Below are 15,792 nucleotides of genomic sequence, written 5' to 3' on the forward strand. Positions count from 1 at the left end.
GGATGTGAGTGTTAGGGTGATTTAGGTGAGTTAGGGTTAGGGCTCGGATTAGGTGTGTGCGATTGAGTGGACATGAGGGTTAGGGCGGATTTAAGTGAGGTAGGGTTAGGGAGCGGGTGAGTGGGACCTTAGGGTTAGGGTTTGGGTTAAAGTAAGTGGGTAGTTAGTGGTGTGTGCATAGTTTAGTATAGGGTTAGGTATCAGATTGTAGGTGTATGTGTGTGGATTTCTGTTTGTTTGGTGTGCTTGTGTTGTGTGTATGTGTTTTGGATCAGCAATTTATTTCTCTGGGAAAAAAATCACTGATCTGACAGTTCGAGATTGTAAGCTTTCACTTAAATTAGGTCGATCTATCAGCGTTCGCTTTTTTAAGCGTTCGATGATATAATATAGACCCGGCCAGACTTATGGGTCTATAATTACCTGGGTCCAATGACACCCTACCTTTGTACAGGGAGATAACTGTTGCTGCACTTCATTCATCCTGCACAAAGCATGTTTGGAGGCTAATATTGAATAGTCCCTGTATTGAGTTTGACAGGTCCTGTTTCAGACTGGCTAAAAGGCATACTAATATGTTATCCGGTCCCATAGAAGCAGTGTTCTTGTCCTTGGATACTGCTTTGAAGGCATGTTCTGGGGAGATTTGAGGTGGGTGGAGATGCTAGTATGTGTTCTGAGCATTTGAGAGTACAAGGGGTGATGCTAGACCTAAATTTATCCACTAGTAGATTGGCTGTATCCTCTGAGTTTGAGTATGTGATATCATTTACTATTAGCTCTGCACAGCACTGAGCATTGTTTCTGAAGTTTTGAACATAGTTAAAGAAGATTGTGTGGTTATCTTTTGCCTGGTTGACTGTTTTTACCTCATGTCTAGCTTTGGTTGATTTGATCAGGGTCCAGTATTCTCTGTTAATTTTAGCAAGAGCATTTTTGCAGATATATATATATATATATATATATATATATATATATATATATATATATATATATATATGTGTGTGTGTGTGTGTGTGTGTGTGTGCCGTGAACTTCTTTTATTGTAGAGCCTGTTTATGTTTTGGTTCCACCATAGGGGTTTATTTTTAAATTTGGCATTGTAATTACTTCAGAGGGGAATAGATGCATCTATACAGCTATTAGCATGTACATAGATTTTGGCAGTAAAGTCACATCAAGTTTCAAGGGAATGTTGAATCTAGGGTAGTTGAAGTCCCCTAGGAGAATAGTGTTTAGCTAAATGCATATGGACTGCATACTAACCAGGTAAGAGGTGTGGTCTAAGGGGTGCATAAAAGGGGTCCTATAGCTGGCTATGATATAATATATTTTTTTGTTAATGGTAAGTTGAACATGGAGGCGTCCCAGGTTGTTATCCTGGCTAAGAGTCTGGCGGTGAAATTTTGTTTTGTGAATATAGAGACATTTCCACCTTTAGTTCCTTCATCTAGCATGGTGGACCTAAATGCTTGGTAGGCATTGAATCCCTGCACTGAAGGGCTGCTCTCAATGGTTTTGGGGCAGGTCTCTGTGACAAGTTGCACTCCAGTGAAAGGAGTGGAGTTTTTGTTAAGGCTCCTAGCATTGAGCAGCAGTACCTTTACATTATCTGAATTTTGTCTCATATTGGAATCCTTTGAAGACTGATGTTGCCTAAAAATGGTTCTATGGGGGTGGACAAGATCCTTGCCAATAAATGAAAGCCTTGGGAGGCTACGTGCAGCTAAGGCAGTTCTGAAATGTCTTTCTTGGAAAACTGTGAATCTCTAAAAAAACAGTTAGAACTGTCGATCAGATCCTCCCAGGCTGATACATATATATTGGACCCCCCCATTGAATGACACCAGAAAGTTAGCCGATTGTAGAAATCTTTTGTTTTTATTGCATCATCATTCTCAATAAAAGTAAAATGCTGCTCAAGGCTTGGCTCATACCTGCGTCAGACACATATTCTGAGAGCTGCAACAAATCTCTCTTTATAAAGTCCAAAGAGGCACATCTCAAGTCATTTATTCCCAAGTGCAGTATGACTGTGTCATATGTGTACTTGTGGTGCAGGGACTTGAGTGCATCCATGATGTGGTGAATCCTGGTACCTGATAGGCAACTGACCATGACCCTGTCCTTGCACAAACAGGTGAGTATTGCATTCAACCTGGTAAATCTTTCTTAATTCATCTGACCCTTGGTCCTTCTTGGTTGTGTATCCATTCTTCATGTTCCTGCCTTTTCTCCTGTCTATATCAGGCACTGTGCTTGACTGGGTACTAAGCTCTACACAAAACAGAAGTTATTTTTATTCTTCTCTGTCGGTTATCATCTGAACCACTCTGCTAGTTCACATGCGTGAGCACTGATGCATAATTGTTTGCAAAGACTTTTGCCCCCACTGGTGCCAAATCTTTAAAAACTTCCATTTGTCCTGCATACTGCCATGCTCCTCCATTTCTCACCATTGACCCTTCCATTTCATCACTTCCTTGTAAAAGTAAATAAATTTCTGCATAGATCCAAAACAAATTCAAACTAGGAAGCACATAGACAGCTGAAGGCTGCATCTCAACCACTGATGCTCGTTGACACAATTAAAAAAAAAAACAGAGATGTTAATTTATTTAAGTAAAGCGCTTTTCGTCCCACAAAATTGTGGGACTTCCTCAGATAAGAACAAATTGCAGAGTGCTACAATGTATCCTGTGCTCGTAGTCACGAGTACACAATTAGCCGTGCTGATAGGCTAGTAACAACTTACATCTTCATAAATTTAATACAAAGTTTCAAAAACATGGTTTGGAGCTACTGGAGTTAATGTGTAAACACTACTAATATCTGATGTGTTGGATGAATCTATCCAAAAGAACATTGATTTTTCACATTATAAGTATGACTGTGAACATATATTTGGCAGCACAGACCAATACCTTAATAAGATTAAGGAAACTAAACTGAAGTAGCTTAACAGGGACCGCCAAGCATATGGCAATGGTCGAGCATACCCAAAGCCTCCCCCTTCCCAAACAGGATCACTTATTGGTGAAGATCCATCTAATGGAGGTGAACAGTTGAACCAACATGACTGTAGTATACAAGGCAACAATTTGGTCCAGCAAGGGACTTCAATAAGGAATGCAAATAATATGGGGTATGTGAAAAATAGGGATTTGAACTATACTGCAACTACTCCAAACCACGACCATCTTAATGAGCTGTTTCCAGAACAACATGGAAATTTTCGGAACTGAGCCTCGCACTACAACTTGAGGCAGAATACCAGTTAACCAAACAGTTACAACAACTTCAACAATTCTAACAAACGAGGGAAGAGAGGGAGGTAAATAGTACTAATTATACTAATTAAGGAGACTGTTGCATTATGTTTAATGCTAGCAGAGACTTTAAAATTTTTAACTATACTAATGTTCAAATTGATCCTGTTTTGATCAAGGTACTTTCTAAAGGTAACACCTCTGTATCTAGTAGTAAAGCTAACTTAGTCAATACTATTATCGATTTGAAACTTTTCGTTAGAAAAATGAATTTGAAGCTTCTTTTTTGGGGGGGACATGGTTATGCACAACAATATCAATGTTGCTAGTACTTTTGTACCACCAATGCACCCAGCTTTAGCCCTGTTTGATAAAATGTTTGAAATTTCCCCATGAAACATGCTATCCACAAACATACATAAAAAAATGTAACATTTAATATTTCCATGGAAGAGAAATTAGCTATAGATTCTATTGGAATAGCAGGGGTCAGAATCATGCAACCCGACAAGGGTGGTGGCTTAGTCGTGATGCAGGAAGAACATTACATGGTAAAAATGTTAGAAATTCTAGACAGAAATACATATTAGGAAAAGTCTAGAAATGAACTCAATCAGGTATATTCTAGGGTCCATTCATTTATTAACGATTTGTTTATAGAAGGAAGAACTGACATATCAACTTTGAATTATTTGACTATGTTGACACCTAGGATCCCAATCCTATTCGGGATTCCTAAGATTCACAAATCTTTGATGGACCCGCCCATGAGACCTTTAGTTGACGCTAGAAATAGAATCACCTGCCATTGTGCAAAAGTAGTGGGCAATATCCTTCAAAAATATGTGGTACAGGAAATTGCTATTTGTAAAGATTCCTGGTCATTCCTTCAGAACTTCAATGGTTTTAAGTTTGTTGTAAAATTGAATTTTTTGACCATTGATGTGAAAGATTTGTATTCATCCATCCCTCACAAGGAAGGCATGGAATGGGTAAATGTTATGCTTAGAAAAAGAGGAGCCCCACAATTAGAAACTGGATTAGTACAAGAATTGTTAGACATTGTGTTATCCTACAACTTTTTGACTTTCAACAACAAAATCTATCTCCAGAAAGTTGGTGTGGCCATGGGGTCCCCATGTGGGGCAAGTTACGCAAACTTAGTCATGGCATATTGGGAGCAGGAGATAGTGGGGAAGAATTGCAAGGTGGCTAACCAGATAAAGTTTTATACACACTTTCTGGATGATATTTTTATATTAATAGAAGGAGACGAAAAAAATGCCACAGATTTAGTAGCATTCTTCAACTCAACTTCCAGCTTCTTGTCATTTACACACACCTACAACACTGACAGGATTGCTTATCTTGATGTTGACTTATGGAAAGACTATGGAGACAAATACTTCTGTGCAAAAATGTTCAAGAAGGAGTCTTTCTCTAATAGTTTCTTACATTATAGTAGCAACCACCCCTGGTATCAGAAAAGATCAGTAGTGAAAGGCCAGTTGGTCTGGGCTGCACAGATGGTATCAAGGGACACTGATTTTTTTGGATGAGTGTCAATTACTGAAGGATATATTTATCAGACGTGGTTACCCCAGACAACTTATTGACAAACTTATTGTAGAAGTCACGGGGAAAACAGACCAAGTGATATACCAACCAATTCTTGGTAGTATATCACACCCAGGAGTTCAGGACCGGGATAATGATGACAACATACCATGGTTGAAATTCATTACACTCTTCAGCATTGATAGTGAAATTAATTCATTTATCATTAAAAAAAACTGGCCTTTGATACATTACGACAATGAGTTGAGAGGGAAACTACCAGAAACACCAAAGATAGTCTGGAAGAGAGGTAAAAATTTAAAACAAATTATGGAAAGTCAGATTCAGGGAATTCCATGGAGGAAAGGCAAGTTTCAATGTAACATGTTCAATTACTGTCCCCACATGGCTACTGGAGAGACCTTTGGTATTAGAAACAACATTTATAAAGTGAAACACAAATTTAACTGTCAATCAAAATGTGTTGTTTATGTAGCACAGTGTCAACAATGTGCAGCATTTTATTTTGGGAAGATAGACAGGAGATTATGTGAGCATGTCTATGAACATTTGTATCACATTAGTAAAGGTAAACTGGAGAACGCTTTAGCGAAACACACAGCAGAGAACCCCAATCATACATTTTTATTCAGAGGTGTAGATTGCATTTATTCAAATGGGAGGGGGGCCCTGATTCTGTCCATCTGGAAGTCTTGGAAATCTATTGGCAGTTACGTACCAATGCATGTCCATTCCTAGGCCTGAATGAAATATGTTCTATTTACTGTATTTTGATAATGAAGAGTTTAACTAGATAAATTATTCAATGGATAGTTCATGGGTAAACACATTCTGCGTTATAAGTGCTAGTACCAGACAAAATAAATTAAAAACTTTTTGAAGTAAGTGCACTATACATTAAATACATTAACATTGTCATGTTTAATGATAGACTCAGTACTTCTAGTGCTACAACATTTTACTTTACTTTGCAAAAACAGTGATGTGTATGCATAGATGATTAAAACATATGTATTTACATTCATACACACACTCTTAAGATTTGTTGCAGTAACCAGCAGTATTGACTTTATATAGAAATTGTTTTAAATATGTTTTTTAAAAAAAAATTTTTAGGTTTATGTTTTTAAAATGATTACTTAGTTACACGTAATAATTTTGCACAGGTGTAGAAACTATGCATATGTGTAGGGATGATTTTTAATATTTGCAGTTTTAATTATATTTACTTTGTATTAAATTTATGAAGTTGTAAGTTGTTACTAGCCTATCAGCATGGTTAATTGTGTACTCGTGATTACGAGCACAGGTTATATTGCAGTGTTCTGCAAGTTGTTCTTATCTTAGGAAGTCCCACAGTTTTGTGGGATGAAAAGCGCTTTATCTAAATAAATTAACCTCTCTGGTTTTTTAAAATTGTGTCAACGAGCATCAGTGGTTGAGACGCAGCCTTCAGCTGTCTACATGCTTCCTAGATTTGAAACAATACATTTTATCTTGTCAACTTTTAAAATTGCAGGATGTATTAAGCATACAGTTTTTCCTGCTTGCCTTAAATACCATAATGTTAGGGATAAAATAACTCTTTGTCTATGTAGTAATGCAGAAAAATCTTCAATTATTTTTACTTTTTATCTTGCTGTTTCTAAGACATTTTGCTGTTCTGCTTGCCTTAAGATCCATGTGATATCTGTGCAGATTTACCACCTCATGACTACTCTTCTGCTGGCCAAACAGTACACTGATCACCTTGTGAACCCTACCCACTTTGGGCCCAAGATTCCACAGCCCCTTTCTAAAGCAGTTACCAGCTCCTTATGAGTTTTGACATGTCATTACCTACTACCCTTCACATTAGGGCAGTAATATGAATGGTTTCTTTCAGCAGTCTGTGTATGTCATTACCTACTACCCTTCACATTAGGGCAGTAATATGAATGGTTTCTTTCAGCAGTCTACGTATGTCATTACCTACTACCCTTCACATTAGGGCAGTAATATGAATGGTTTCTTTCAGCAGTCTACGTATGTCATTACCTACTACCCTTCACATTAGGGCAGTAATATGAATGGTTTCTTTCAGCAGTCTATGTATGTCATTACCTACTACCCTTCACATTAGGGCAGTAATATGAATGGTTTCTTTCAGCAGTCTACGTATGTCATTACTTACTACCCTTCACATTAGGGCAGTAATATGAATGGTTTCTTTCAGCAGTCTACGTATGTCATTACCTACTACCCTTCACATTAGGGCAGTAATATGAATCATTTCTTTCAGCAGTCTACGTATGTCATTACCTACTACCCTTCACATTAGGGCAGTAATATGAATGGTTTCTTTCAGCAGTCTACATATGTCATTACCTACTACCCTTCACATTAGGGCAGTAATATGAATGGTTTCTTTCAGCAGTCTACGTATGTCATTACCTACTACCCTACACATTAGGGCAGTAATATGAATGGTTTCTTTCAGCAGTCTACGTATGTCATTACCTACTACCCTTCACATTAGGGCAGTAATATGAATGGTTTCTTTCAGCAGTCTACGTATGTCATTACCTACTGCTCTTCACATTAGGGCAGTAATATGAATGGTTTCTTTCAGCAGTCTATGTATGTCATTACCTACTACCCTTCACATTAGGGCAGTAATATGAATGGTTTCTTTCAGCAGTCTACGTATGTCATTACCTACTACCCTTCACATTAGGGCAGTAATATGAATGGTTTCTTTCAGCAGTCTACGTATGTCATTAACTACTATCCTTCACATTAGGGCAGTAATACGAATGGTTTCTTTCAGCAGTGTATGTATGTCATTACCTACTACCCTTCACTTTAGGGCAGTAATATGAATGGTTTCTTTCAGCAGTCTACGTATGTCATTACCTACTACCCTTCACATTAGGGCAGTAATATGAATGGTTTCTTTCAGCAGTCTACGTATGTCATTACCTACTACCCTTCACATTAGGGCAGTAATATGAATGGTTTCTTTCAGCAGTCTCATGTCATTACCTACTACCCTTCACATTAGGGCAGTAATATTAATGGTTTCTTTCAGCAGTCTACGTATGTCATTACCTACTACCCTTCACATTAGGGCAGTAATATGAATGGTTTCTTTCAGCAGTCTACGTATGTCATTACCTACTACCCTTCACATTAGGGCAGTAATATGAATGGTTTCTTTCAGCAGTCTTATGTCATCATTACCTACTACCCTTCACATTAGGGCAGTAATATGAATGGTTTCTTTCAGCAGTCTACGTATGTCATTACCTACTACCCTTCACATTAGGGCAGTAATATGAATGCTTTCTTTCAGCAGTCTACGTATGTCATTACCTACTACCCTTCACATTAGGGCAGTAATATGAATGCTTTCTTTCAGCAGTCTACGTATGTCATTACCTACTACCCTTCACATTAGGGCAGTAATATGAATGCTTTCTTTCAGCAGTCTACATATGTCATTACCTACTACCCTTCACATTAGGGCAGTAATATGAATGGTTTCTTTCAGCAGTCTACGTATGTCATTACCTACTACCCTTCACATTAGGGCAGTAATATGAATGGTTTCTTTCAGCAGTCTACGTATGTCATTACCTACTACCCTTCACTTTAGGGCAGTAATATGAATGGTTTCTTTCAGCAGTCTACGTATGTCATTACCTACTACCCTTCACATTAGGGCAGTAATATGAATGGTTTCTTTCAGCAGTCTACGTATGTCATTACCTACTTCCCTTCACATTAGGGCAGTAATATGAATGGTTTCTTTCAGCAGTCTACATATGTCATTACCTACTACCCTTCACATTAGGGCAATAATATGAATGGTTTCTTTCAGCAGTCTACGTATGTCATTACCTACTACCCTTCACATTAGGGCAGTAATATGAATGGTTTCTTTCAGGAGTCTACGTATGTCATTACCTACTACCCTTCACATTAGGGCAGTAATATGAATGGTTTCTTTCAGCAGTCTACGTTGACCATCCACCACTCTCCTCGCTATTGAGTTAAACATTGTTTTCAGCTCACATTTTTTAATTTGCTGCTCAGTAATATGCCCTAGCTGTGACATTTTGCTTCTTGCTTTACCTTCACTCATAGACATTTGCCATCTGCTATGACTCTACTACCTCAAGGTGTAAGGTGCCAAGCTCTATTCTAATTACTTTCAGCTATTAAATGGTTGCTTCTAATTTTTGGTTCATCTCAGATACATTCCTTCAGAAAATAAACTGGCAAGTTCCCTATTATTTTGTCCACAAACTGTGCTCAAAATGGGGGCATGGGGAGTGACTCAAAATTGTTTCTTTTATACACTTTTACAAACTTACCTGGCACAAAGTTCCTTTTTTAGGTTGCCATTTTGTAGTGACTGAACAGTTCCTATACTCTCGAATCCCATTTTTTCAGATTTTAATATGATCTTTGGCAACAACAAATCCACAAAATGTTCCAAAAACAGGCATTCTTTAATGAAAAGGATGTGTGCATGTAGTGATTTTGTGTGTGTGTGCATGTGTGTGTGTGCGTGTGTGTGTGTGTGTGTGTGTGTGTGTGTGTGTGTGTGTGTGTGTGTGTGTGTGTGTGTGTATTTGTAATTTGATCTTAATCACCATGCTAGGGATTTTCAAACCAAAAGAAAGAGGAGTTCTTAAGGAAAAACTCAACACCCAACTGTCCAGAGGTGTTTGATAGTCTAGAGACAGTAACATAAGCATGGAATGCTGGAGAACTTTGTTTCAAACTGTAAAAAGGAGCTGAAATTTTCCTTTCATTCTTTTATGATTCTAGCAATAATTAAGAAGAAAACTTTCCCTGCATTTGTGTTTGTGTGCATGCTGGCACAGATGTGTTTGTAATCATAGGATCAGAAGATCATAGGAGGTTATTAGGCTAACGACCTCAGGGCCCTTACAAGCCTAGTCAAGTTCAGCCCATATTCCCAAGGGTGTGTGGTTCACGCAGACACTAAAATCAGCACCTATTGCTCCTGTCCAAGAGGACACAGGTGGAACCCCTGGGTGAATTTCTGGTTGCTCATCCAACCATCCAAACTGTGCTTAAAAAGGGCCAAAGAGAGGCTTTGTTTAACATGAATAGGATGCTTGTTCCAAAGGTGAGGCAACATCTGTGAGACAAATCTGTCTCTCCAGCAAGTTCTGTTGATGTCACATATCAGATTAAGGTCCTTTGATTGAGTAACCTGTGCGCCATTTCACTTGCGAATGTGCAACATTTCCATCAAAGCTAGGTCAGAGATTGCGCTATATGCAAGGCACAGGTTACCTCTCTGCAATCTGTATGACACAGAGTAAAGTGACAATGATTTCAGTCTGTCCAAATAAGACACATCTTGAAGACCCTGAATTTTCTTTGTAAGGAGCCTTTGTGGTCTCTCCAATTGCTGCAGGTGTTTGGAAAGGAACATGCCAAAGGGAGCATTGTACTCTATTATTGTCCTGGTGAGGGAAGAGTACAGAGGAGTTATAACCTCTTTTTTTGCTGGAGGTAATGCCCTTACTTATGAGATGAGCAATATATAATGCCCTTCTTACCATTGTGGAGATATGGTGATTGAAGTTAAGGTTGCTGTCAACCTGTGTGGCCAGATCTCTCACCACTGACTGTGTGCTTAGGGTATTGCTATTGATGTGGTAGTCTGCAGGAATATCACCCTTGCCAAAAGGGATGATAATGCATTTTTTTTTTTTGCATTACGTTTACAACCATGACTTTGGCACCAGTCATTAGTCTACATAAGACCTTCTTGCAGAATGTTGACATCGCTAGGGGTTTCAGTGATTGCTTCCAATTTGCAGTTATCAGCAAACTTTGTCAGCCACAGTCCTTTAGTTTTAGCATGTACTTTGGATAAGTAGATTCCGAACAATAGGGGTCCCAGAACTGATCCCTGTGGAACACCACTGGTTATGGGTTTGCTGGAGGAGGTGGAGTCCCCTATTTTGACCATATGAGTTCTATTAGTGAACCAGTTTGCAACCCACCTGACAATATATGGGTTGATACCCAGCTGGATGAGTTCATCAATGATGTCTGAGTAGGGGATTGTGTCAAAGGCGTAGACTAAGTCTAGGCAGGCCATACACACAGATTTGCCCTTATTTAGGGCTTTGGTAACTATCTTATCTTAATCATCATGCTAGGGTTTTCCTAGCTGAAAAGAAAAAAAAGGTCTTTTAAGGGGAAAAACAGCCATATTGTTAGTCCAGTGGCAGTGACATAAAAAATAGCAGTCTTGATTTTCGGTCCCAAATGAGAGCCCGCATTTTCTTTCCATTTCCATGATTCTCCATTGCATGCATTGAGGAACATTTTATTTTACTGTTATGGGAGGTGTGTAATATGATTTAATATGTTTAACTTACAGATGATTTTTGTGTGTATTCTTCTATAACACTGCATCTGTTTTTACAGTTGCATTGCCATACAGTTTGGGCAGTATGGAGCATTGAAACTGGGGAAGCTTGATGTGTTTGGGTTGCTATTCATTTACTGTTTTGTAGCAATTTAAATTTGCAGATTTTCAGGACTACCTTTTTTTCAGTCACTTTCAGCTTAACTGCATAGGAAAGTATTTTGTGACATTTTTGTTGTAGCACTCCGTGTTATCTGTATTTTGCATAATTAGTGCATTTTATTTTAACATTTTTCTATACTTATGTTTTGCTGTTTTCTGATTGGATGAGTTTTTGTTTTGTAAGCAGTATTTATCTTAGTTTTTTTATCATTTTGATTTTTAGTGCCATATGAGTGTGTTTTAAAGTGATTTGCTGACATTCAAAAACTTACCTTAGCAACACAGCATGCAGTGCATAAACTGCCGAGCTATACTTTTTCTATCTTCTGTCATCTATAAAATTTCTGTCATTTTCATATATAAACATAATTTTAAAATATGCAGTTTCCTTGCAGTGATGTCACAGAGGCAAAACAGGGAAGTGTAACCTAAGTGATGTTAGCACAGGTTAACATCTGTTGTCTCCATAGACTTTAATGGGTGCACCAATATGCATGCACAGAGGTGCCTCATTCAAGTTTATAAATGTACCAGACATTAACGTATAGTAACATCACAAAACAAAGTTTTTTGGGTCATGGTTTAATAAAAAGTTTACAAAGCTTTTGATAAAAAAAAAAAAAAAAAAAAAAAACAAAAAGGAGCAAGCAGGAAAGTCCATTGCAGCACTTGACATCAAATGTGTGATGTACATAGAATCATCGACAAGTCATTTTAGTTTTTATGTAGCTGTGAAATGCTATGTTGGTTGTCAGTGAATATTTTCGGTTATTGTATATTGCATTAGTTTACAGACAATTCCCCTCATCTTCATTATTGCTTCATCTCAAAGTTAATATATATCTTGCTGAGAGGAATGGGGAGTGCAGCCTATCATATAAGCAGTATGTAGCAGAACTTATAAATTAATGGAAGCTGTTAAAATGAATATAACTTTTAAGGAACATGATATGAGTTGATGGTACTGAATAGTAATTGAAGGTACTGGATCAGATTTGTTAGGAAGATATTTGCTGGAAAATAGTTAAAATGGGAAAAAAATTACCCATAAAAAATCTAAAAGTCAGGGTTCAGAAATGTGCCCATTAAATAAGAAACAATATTTAATTAAGAAATCATTGTTTTAATGGGAATACAGCTTGCATTAATGTTTCTGAGGATGGCAAATCTAGCTTCATAAGATTCAACCACATTCCTTACACCAAGTCTGCCAAATAAATCATATGAATTACTTAGAACACTTTCTCTGTTTAACTCATGCTAAAACTGAATTGGGGAAGATTATAAATTAACTGTTAAGCACATTAGTTGAATAATATCTGACATACTAAGTAAAAAATATTTTGATATTAGTGGGGGGTTAGACATTTTCAAATTTAGATTTGGCCCACAAACAAATGGATGCCTGCATGCCATTTACCCTTTGGAGTGCTACCTTCTTCTTCTTCTTCTTTTGGCTGCTCTGGATAGGGGTCGCCACAGCAGATCAACTGTTTCCATTTCTTCCTGTCCTCTGCATCTTGCTCTGTCACACCAACCACCTGCATGTCCTCTCTCACCACATCCATAAACCTTAACTTAGGCCTCCCTCTTTTCCTGTTACCTGGCAGCTTCATCCTCTGTATCCCTCCTCAGCACATGTCCAATCCAACTTAATCTTGCCTCTCTGGCTTTGTCTCCAAACCTTCCAACCTGGGCTGACCCTCTAATATACTTATTCCTAATCCTGTCCATCCTCATCACACCCAGTGCAAATCTTAACATCTTCAACTCTGCCACGTCAAGTTCTGACTCCTGCCTTTTTGTCAAAGCCACTGTCTCCAACTCATATAACATAGCTGGTCTCACTACCCTCTTGTAGACCTTCCCTTTCACTCTTACTGGTACTCGTCTGTCACAAATCACTCCTGACACTCTTCTCCACCCACTCCATCCTGCCTGTACTCTCTTCTTCACCTCTCTTCCACACTCACCATTACTCTGAACTATTGATCCCAAGTACTTAAACTCATCCACCTTCACCACCTCTACTCCCTGCATCCTCACCATTCCTCTATCCTCCCTCTCAGTCACACACATGTATTCTGTCTTAGTCCTGCTGACCTTCATTCCTCTTCTCTCTAGAGCATATCTTCACCTCTCCAGGGTCTCCTCCACCTGTTCCCTACTCTCAATACAGATCACAATGTCATCTGCAAACATCATAGTCCATGGGGACTCCTGTCTGATCTCATCTGTCAACCTGTCCATCACCATTGCAAATAAGAAAGGACTCAGAGCTGATCCTTGATGTAATCCCACCTCCACCTTAAACACATCTGTCACTCCCACCGCAGACCTCTCCGCTGTCACACTACCCTCGTACATATCCTGTACCACTCTTACATACATCTCTGACACTCGTGACTTCCTCATACAATACTACAACTCCTCTCTAGGCACCTTGTCATATGCTTTCTCTAAAGAGTGCTACCTTCATCTATTGTATTTGATAGGACTATAAACCATTTTAACAATGATTTTATCAAGGATTGTTACATGCTGAATTATTTTAGTTAGTTACTAGGGTCATGACAGATGAACATTTGTGGAGTTTAAAAGTACTGCTGAAAAGATTAAAGGATATAGGTTAGCATCTTAAAAATAAATCACTATATTTTTGAAAGCAATTACCTGGATATATACTAGATGCATATGGTCTGCATACTTTAGACTGAATTTAAGGCCAGTGTGTTTGTGCGTCATCTGCAAATGTTACTAATCTGATATTATATTTTGTGTTTATTAAATGTTTAATTCTTTTTGTATATGCCAGATTATCAAATTCGTTCACCTTAACACTTGCATTGCTTGTTATATGAAGTACTATAGATTTGTGGAAAAGTTTTGGAAAAAGCCTTTAAAAGTCAACATATTTGCTGTTCTCTGCTGATGTGCTTGTTTATCTTGTTTGTTAGTTCCTAAGTTACTATCCCCTGGGATGTTTCATTTTGCGTGTGTGTGTTTGTGTGTGTGTGTGTGTGTGTGTGTGTGTGTGTGTGTGTGTGTGTGTGTGTGTGTGTGTGTGTGTGTGTGTGTGTGTGTGTGTAGTGGTGGTAGTTGTGAAGGCTGCCAGCCTAGCCAGATAGAATTGTGCAGATAATGCTATCATTTGTAAATATGAATGTTAAACTACAGACTTTTTTTCTTAATTGAAAGAAAATACTGTGAAATGTTGAACTACAAGCTTGTTTTCTTAAATGAAAGAATATGCTGTGAAATATGGAACTTACAATTTAGCAACATAGTCCTCTGCTGTAAAGAAAATTAAGACAAGCATTTCTTGTCTGTCCTTGGAAGTTAAAATTATTTAATGTCTGTCCCTTTGAAGTTACAATTTGGAGTCGATGAGTTTGGAGTGAAGCATGCTCTCTATTGTTTTAATTTAAGGAATAATTACTAGAGTTTACATGTGGAATGTATTTTATGGCTGTAGTTTCCTGCAGCTGCAAGATAACAAGAATGAGTGAAAAAAATTATGTAATGGGAATCAGGACTGAAGATAACAATTTAAACAGAGAGAATCAGAAGGCATTAAGAATTTTTGTCTTGACCATCCAACTCATCAGCACTCTGCCTGTTTTCTATTTGTAAGTTATCTTAGACTAGTGTTTTCTCTTAGAAATAGTTAGAAACTAGAAATACTAGACTAAGTATTTCTCTGTGATCTCTGAACTCTTGACTAGCACTGTGTAGTAAGAAGTATTGTCTTGTGTTTTTATTATTTATTATTAAATAATTTAAATCCTTTCAACTGTGGCTATTTCATGCAGAGATAAGTTAAGCTCTAAGAGTACATTGCATGTATATAAGGATCCTGTACCAAGTCACTCTAATAAGCCTTGACTGTTTAGTTATACTACCAATTGGATAATAATATTGCACAGTAATAATTGGACACCCTTTTAAAGGCCTTTGAGTAGCTGATAATTATTATTGGGTGGTGGCAGGGTACTACCGTATAGTCTGGGAAAAGGGGGCACAGCTGGAGGTCCTGTGCCAGCCTTACCCAGGAGTGTCTGTGTGGCTGTATAAACTCTTCTCAAGGTGTGTCAGGGTGTGTGTGTGTGCGTGTGTGTGTGTGTGTGTGTGTGTGTGTGTGTGTGTGTGTGTGCGTGTGTGTGTGTGTGTGTGTGTCAGCTACTTGGGCAGGGTCATGAAGCACTGGTTGGACAGAAAGGGTGCTAGAGGTTTTAGCTTGCCCACTAGGCTGAGACCTGGACCCTATAGCTGTGCCAGTGGGGAGTCTTATTGGGGACCTGGAGAGCAATGGAGCGACCAGCTCCAGACTGACTGTGATCTCTGTGTACTTCTAAGGGAAATTGCACTTTACTGTGTGTA

Source organism: Protopterus annectens, chromosome 5.part0, assembly GCF_019279795.1.
Source record: "Protopterus annectens isolate FY-2018-M chromosome 5.part0, PAN1.0, whole genome shotgun sequence".
NCBI lineage: Eukaryota > Metazoa > Chordata > Ceratodontiformes > Protopteridae > Protopterus > Protopterus annectens.